This window comes from Leiobunum rupestre, chromosome 4 (genome assembly GCF_980474605.1).
Source record: "Leiobunum rupestre chromosome 4, qqLeiRupe1.1.hap1, whole genome shotgun sequence".
Classification (NCBI taxonomy): Eukaryota; Metazoa; Arthropoda; class Arachnida; order Opiliones; family Sclerosomatidae; genus Leiobunum; species Leiobunum rupestre.
In genome coordinates this window covers 30,057,656-30,065,482 of record NC_143387.1, presented here as the reverse complement: position 1 = coordinate 30,065,482, position 7,827 = coordinate 30,057,656, and the positions used below count along the sequence as shown (strand labels likewise).

Genomic DNA, 7,827 nt, shown 5'->3' with positions numbered 1-7,827 from the left:
TCCGGATAAACTATGGATTAATGATTCCGGATAAACTACGCATTAATGACTCCGGTTAAACTACGCATTAATGACTCCGGATAGACTACGCATTAATGACTCCGTTGAAACTACGTATTAATGGCTCCAGATAACCTAAGGATTAATGACTCCGAAGAAACTACGCATTAATGACTCCGGACAAACTATAGATTAATGATTCCGGATAAACTACGCATTAATGACTCCTGATAAACTACGCATTAATGACTCCGGTTAAACTATGAATTAATGACTCCGGATAAACTACGCATTGCCGTTAAAGCTAAACTCTTAATTAATTGCTCCCAGCTTCAAGTGACGTGAGTCTCTAGTATAAGTGCATTGTTTAGCGACTGTGCAACAAACGCAAGACCAAGCAGCAGGGAAATGCGATCATTAAGGTTTGAGTTCGTGGGATAGGTAAAAAAGGAACTTTGAAAACCGATTGAGGTAACCAGCGTAAAAAAGTAAACTTAAACAGCATTTAAAGTCCCTGCTGCTTGGTTTGGCGCTCGTTGAAGGTTTGCAGCCTACCTCCAGGGGCTAGTAGGCTTTGAAGCTTTTAACTCATCGTAGGAAAATGGAAAAAAAAGGCATACTTCTCAACTCACTCCCTTCAACTCCTTAAAATTTTTGCATAACCTTTTTAAACACCCATACACCCTGTATATGTACATTTGTTTTTTCGTATTTGTATATATTTTTTTAATATTTATGTTAATGATCTCTTCTGGCGTTCTAACTACTGTATATTCTCTATCGTATATCTTATTCACTATAGTAACTTTTGTTTCCGTCGTAAACGCGGGGCGCAATATCTGTACCCCACTTTCCCAACCTGTTAGTTTAGTGCGCGCTATATTGATTTCTTTTGCAGACACCCAATATTTCCTTTTATTCGCATTCACACACTTCTACATGTCAGACCAATCACACGTGGATACTTTCGGAAATGGTGGTGGAAATGGAGGGTCAGGACACTAGTGGTGAGTGTGTGACAACCACCCTTTTAGTGTTATAGTAGAGTTGTTAATTTTCCGTAAAAATTTCCAGAAAGTTATTTACGAATTGCTGAAAATTTTCCGCAAATTGGAAAAATAAAAAATTGCAAAAAAATTACTTTTTAATGGTTTTTTTTATGTTTTTAACTTTTTATCGATATAAAATGTCTAATAACAGTAAACATACTACAAAACATAAATAGTGTTACATTGTTAATCAGTTTAAAGCTAGTCTAGAGGTTTAGTTTTACTTTTAGATTCGAAAAAATGAGGCGAAAATGTCGCTTTATTTAAATTTGCAAACAATATTAGACCAAGAATGTATTTATTTATACTCAGGGAGAATGAATATGTCGAGATTATTTTTAGCGTTTCTCCAATTCCACCCGTTGGGGACCCCGGTATGCTCCTCCGCTTTAATAAAATCAAATAATACTGCAATCTCATTGGTTCTTAAAAATTACGTTTTTCGACGCGGTTAACGCTGCTGCCAGGACGCAAAAAATAAGACCACCTCCTTTTTTCTCCCCCCCCCCCCTTAGCGGGACGGGGTTAGGGCCTCAACGTGTCCGTCGATAGTCTCGACATATTCATTCTCCCTGAGTATAAATAAATACATTCTTGATTAGACTAATCATGGAATGAAAACTTTTTTTCGGAAAAATACGGAAAAAAGGCCTCAGGCATTTTCTGGAAAATTTTCCGACTTACAACACTAACAATGTAAGTGGTAGCACTGGTAGATGGTCGTCCTCGAGAAGTCCACCTAACCATCCAAGACTCTTAATAAATTACTTTAGTATTGACCGTAAAAATTTGAAAATATATGTTGCGGTTTTCCAGGGTATTTCGTAGAAGAGTTAATAGCAAACGTGAACCGCGGAAACTTATAGAAGTGTAGTTGTAGAGTTATTGTGTTCAGTCTACACTCCTGCACCCGACGTTTGAAACCTCTAAGCTTACAGTGTTTCGCAGCCGATACGGGGCTTTGATCAATCTCTCTATTATGAATAGAAAATTTCTTTAATTTAGAGATATGCCTGCTCACGTTTAGAATGCAAAAAAGCATACGCACAAATCACCGCTACCAAATATTCAACACACGATTGCGAGCGAACTCTTAAAATTGACTATTTTTTCTGTTCACTTTTTATCGGAATGATTCGTAAGAGGTACGTTAGGCTTTCGCGCGTTTTAATAAGTCACCAGGGAACGGATGGAGGAGTCAAGTTACGCGGAAAAGCCCGACGCGATATTTTACGGTTCTCTTCCAGCCCCTGCGCGTCACGCTCGCTTGCTTAATTAGCCGCCTGGAACGTTAGCTGAATAATAATTGTTCGGACTTTATACTCCAGACGGTGCTGTATACGCTAGCAATGAATTTTCCAGACTAATAATATCAATTTTCGCGAGCCGCGACTCCTGGTTAATATTTAATGTAAACAGTTCTTCTGGAAATCAGTTTTAACGAGTATTTATTGGTTTCAACCCATTTCCCATTTTATCCCCCGCACTTGAGTCACGGAGGAAACGTAAGGAGAGCCAATTCCACCGTTGAGGAATGAAAGGTGATTTTTTTTTAAACTCGACGCTATCGCCATCTACCCGCCATCATTTATTTTTAATAATGTTTTAGAAAGGGCGTAGGAGGCGAGGTGGGTGGCATTGCCCCACCCAAATATTTTAATGGCAGAGGTGACTTATGTAATTGTCTCCTCCTGTACGGTTTGTTCGGTAGGTAATAAAAAAATTTCCTCTATTATTTTAGGAAAAATTAGTCCAACGAGAGAACTCAACATTTACGGTAATTTTATTATAATTGTAACAAAATATATTTGAAATTAACTAAACTTTTTCTTCTTTGTGTGTTTCCAAAGCGATGGGGGCTCGCATCTCCGGACCCCTGGAGTTAAGTTGCCTTGTGCCTCCAACTTGTCAAAGGCTTTTCGCCACCTGAATTTTAGTGATAAAGGCTTGCAGCGTTTATTTGAATTTTTTTGAAATACACATGAAAAGTATATATCGCTATCTTGCGTGTAAAATAATTCTAGCAGTGCCTCCAATCACTTTTCAATAAAAATGTATAATTCATTATTTTATTCTTGTAAGCCAGTATTACGTAAATTAATATTTTTGTACTTCTCTGACTACAATAAAGGCCATGTTTTGAGACGAAAATTATCTTTGTGGTTCTTAAATTCGAACCAGATTGATTTCTAAGACTTAAATTCGAATTCATGGTAAATTTTATTATTATACTTAAACAGAATATTGATAAGTGTCGCTTAGCCTTTTTTGGATGTTCTGAACACTGTTTTTCATAATAAAATATTTTTAGCAACGCCTTCAAAATGTCTTTTGCCACCTTTAAAAAAAACCACACAAGTGACAATTAAAAAAAAATGATGAAACATCGTGAAACATGCAATGTATCGATTTTTATCGAAAAAGACGTTGCGTATATGGTACGCAGTTCTAACGTAATTCTTAGACATTCTTGTTCACGTGAATTCCGTTGATAGCTGTATCCTTAATCAAATTTGGGTAAATAAAACAGAAACATTTTTGTAAAATTTGGATGTAACTCAATGCTCAAAATTATGAAAAATTCTGCAAACATACTCCATTCCCCACCCAGAGTTATTTTGGTCCGTTTTATTGATTTGTCCCTGGTACAATTCATTATTGATTTTCAAACGAAACTGCTTCAATATGGCATTCGTTTTGATGTATTTCATACCTTATTATAATGTTATTTGCGTTTTTATTAAGTTTCAAACTAAACCACTAAACAGTTTTACGAACTGAAAAGCAAAACTTTTACGCTCAAGCCCAAAAATTAAAATTAATAGGTTAATGTACATAAAAAAGTGTTTTAGTTCCAATTGTTATTTTATAATTACGTAACACTGAAAAACAGGATTGCTCTTTCAACCGTAGAATCGGATATTTATTAGACCAAGGACAGTAGATACAGGGACGAGAAAGCAGGGGAAAAAAATTCGATTTTAAACGTCTTCATATTCACGGGGAGTTAGATATAAACAAACCGCGGCCATTGTTAAGACGTGGTTCACCATGGACAGTATTATTGTAGTTAGTTTTTACCATTTTGATGTTAAATTAAAAATAAAACTACGAGCGTAAATAAAAAATGCCCATTTGTTTTGAACACTTAAGCCTCGTCAAGAACCGCTAAAATTAGGTGACCGCCATTTTTTTGTTTACAACTATCTCTCCTTGCGTTTAGGTCGTTTTAGGTGATATATTCCAACAGAGGCCGCCAATACACTTTATCGTCTCTGTATCTACTATCCTTGATTAGACAGATTAAGTCCATGCTAGAAAACGCGTACGGGTAAAGAGTTTGCGCGTAATAAAGCTATTTCTACACCCTTACCCGTTTACCGCATTTTCTAGCACGGCCTAAATAAACACATTATTTGAAAGATATTTTACCAAAATAATTAAAGCTTGTACAACTCTAATGCACTCTAAATAATAATGAAGTCTTTTATTATTTTATATCGGATTACATTTAACTCTCACGTAGGTTTAGAAACGATAAAGGTAGGCTTCTGTTTTAGAAATGTTGGCGGTTACGAAGTTCATGGTGAACTTTATTCACCAAATGAATTTTTGTTCGATACACACACTCGTTCGTTCAAATTGTTGTATCGCAAATTCAATTAATATCCTAGTGTAATGTTACATCAGAGCGAACTATATTTTCAGTGGAGGCCGAAAAGTCCCTGCCATTGGTAGTGGTCTCGGGTGAGATTTTCTCTCTCATTGCTCATGCCGGTTTAGTGAGGTTAGACGAGTAAATACTTTCTTATTAAAAGATCATTATCTGCATGAGCAATAAGATAATACTGTAATGGAAATGGAAATGGAAACTTGTTTATTGTGTATCAAAACAACACTTTTACAGCGTCAGCTAGAGCTAGTTGACACACATTGCATAAAAATGATATGTACAAAGTGTTTTAAAATGACTGAAAGGTGAAAAGCATAATATAGTTTTAAGTGATAAACAGTTTTCACGGCTCCTACGTATTAAGAGCCGGTAAAGTTTTAAGTTCAGATAATTTACAGCTAAATAAATCGACTACTTCAGTATATTTGTTTGCAGTTTTTAAAATTCGGTTAATGGGGTTTAAAAGACTTTTAGAAATTTTGAACAATTGGGGGTGCCTTGTATAATAGTTAGGGACAACAAAGTTTATTTTGGAAAGTAAGTCCTCGCTAGGAATCTGATTTTTTTAACAATTAATATAAAAAGATTAGTTAGGATTTTTCCCGGGTTACAGATAATTGATCAATTTGCAAATCTCATAGTAAAGTAATATAGTTATATCTATGACTTTTTATAAAGATAGTATGTAAATATTCGATACATTTATTTTGTACTTATATTTAATAACATAATAATTTTAATAATAATGGTAATAATGTAATACAATCATAGAATATTCTTTGTTTAAAGCTTGGAGCAACAAACACACCCCACACAAGGAGAACGCAAATAGATAGGCACTTGTTATTCCTATCTATTTTTTTTTTCAAAAATAATAAACTTTATTTTGGTGCACATGACAACTAGGCCTTCGCACCATACACACCCTAATACAGATACTCAAAAACAAAACAAAAGAAAAAGAAAAAATATATATACAGAAAGATAACAGTTGGCAGTCCTTTCGACTGTTCTCTCTTCTGTGTTTTTAACAAAAAAAAACAAAAAAAAATGACTATTTGTGTCTGCTTTGTATTCTACTTGCGCTTTAAAAAATACTGGCCGCGCGAAAAATAGCACAGATATCAGAAATGATTGCCATGTCTCCGTTTTGGACGGCGGTTTTCACCCCTTGTAGAGTTGTATCATATCTGCCTGTGTTTAGGGCATGAAAAAGTCTTGGCCTAACTGGTTGACCACGAACACAGGAGAACAGAATATGCTCCACTGTCTGGACCTCCTGAGTGTTACAACTAGTACAAGCATTCGACTGCTTTAAGTTGATAAGGAATAGTCTTTCATTGGTAGGTAAGCGATCACAGTTCAGTCTGGCCAGGAGAGAGTCCTTCCAACGGGGAAGCCTCAAGGCTGACAATATGTCACGCGATGGAACTGGTTTGTAACAAACTCTATCCGTACTTTTTAGAAAGAGGTGCCACGCTGTGGTCCAGTTGTTTGACACTAACTGCAAACATCTAGTTTTCAGGCAATTTTTCGAATTTGGAAGAAACTCACTGATAAAGGGGGGACAAGAAACGAGAGAAACATCAGCACATTTGTCGGCCACCACATTTCCCGGCACTCCCACGTGAGCAGGACACCATAACAAAGTGATGCTGCCCTGATAATTGTCGCATAATGTTCTAAAGGTCAAGACTTGGAAGTCCAAACTGAAGCTGGAGAACATGGAGAGAGTAGACTTGGAGTCTGAACAGACAATAATATCTCCAAGGCTGTGAGTGTGAGCGTAACGTAATGCCTGATTTATTGCAAACATTTCCACCGTAGTGATGGGATGACCCGGATCCACCATGTTCCGGGATACAAAAACCTGCACCCGCGCAACCAAGATCCTCCCTGACTGAACCATCGGTATATATAATCGTGTGAGTAGCCTGAATTTTGTCTAGTTCTGAGAAAAACATCTGATAAAGTTCTACATCTGACAGGTTTCTCTTGGAGAGCCGTAACCAATTACAATTGATGGTAGCTTTTACTGGCTGCCAAGGAGGGATCAGAGAAATAGGAGTGTCCTGGTCCAAAGTAAGATACCAATCAATATTAAGTTGCTCTAGGTGCCTCCAGTATTTTAGAAGTGGAGGGGTTTTATGCGATAGCCATTTTCCTTCATGTGGCTGCAATGCTGCCAGACTAGTTTGGGCTTGCACCCTATAATAAGTCGGAGCATCAGAAGCAGCCCCTAATGTTAGGTATTGTACACCTAGTAGATCTCTTCGGAGGGAAAGTGGCATAACGGCAGCTTCCGCCTCCATCATTTCTATTCGGGTAGACTTTGGGACTCCAAGAATTGCCCTAAGCGCTGCATTTTGGACTCTGTCTAACTTGTCAAGGTGTGTTTTAGCCGCCGTATTGTATATCATACAAGAGTAATCCAGTCGGGACCGGATGAATTGTGTATATAATACCTTCAGAGCACGTCTAGAGGCTCCCCAATAGGTAGAGGAAACACATCTCAGTAAATTCAAACGTTTCATGGAGGACGCATGAAGGGAATCGATATGGGCGCGCCAAGTCAATTTGGAATCGATGGTGACTCCAAGATAGACATACGTCTCCACCCTCTCTAAACGTGACTGACCCAAAGTGAAGAAAGTATCGTCGAGAAAGTCTGTATTCCGCTTGCTGTGGATCACCATATATTTACATTTGTCCGGCTGAAAAGTGAGTCCCCATTCAGTGCTATACTATTCCATATTATTTAGGGCCACTTGAAGATGTTCTTGTAAAATCTGGGCATGTCGCCCAGAAGCCCAGATAGCCAAATCATCAGCGTGTTCCCCGTGTAGAACTCCGACTGGACAGCCTTCAGGAATGGCGGCCAGCATAACATTAAAGAGCGTGGGACTAATCACGCTGCCCTGAGGTAAACCACGAGTGACTGGTAACGTATCTGAAACCTTGTTGCCGACTTTCACCGCAGCTGTACGCCCTTTTAAAAAATTCTCCAACCAATTGTACAGGTTACCAGTAATACCCAATGCTTCCAATTTGGATAGTAATGCGTGATGGTGTACGCTACCAAAGGCATCTTTTAGATCCAGAAAA

The 7,827-nt window shown here is 37.6% G+C and overlaps 1 long non-coding RNA gene across 2 annotated transcripts; it reads left to right on the top strand.

Moving 5' to 3' along the window:
* Positions 1-267: 267 nt before the first annotated feature.
* Positions 268-3,052, top strand: LOC149947432 (uncharacterized). 2 transcript variants are annotated; one of them, XR_016480501.1, is made up of 4 exons: positions 268-341; positions 899-1,007; positions 2,791-2,826; positions 2,900-3,052. It is a non-coding gene; the product is annotated as an uncharacterized LOC149947432 (long non-coding RNA). The 2 variants fall into 2 exon arrangements; XR_016480502.1 differs by lacking the exons at positions 2,791-2,826; positions 2,900-3,052 and adding an exon at positions 1,075-1,128.
* Positions 3,053-7,827: the final 4,775 nt, after the last annotated feature.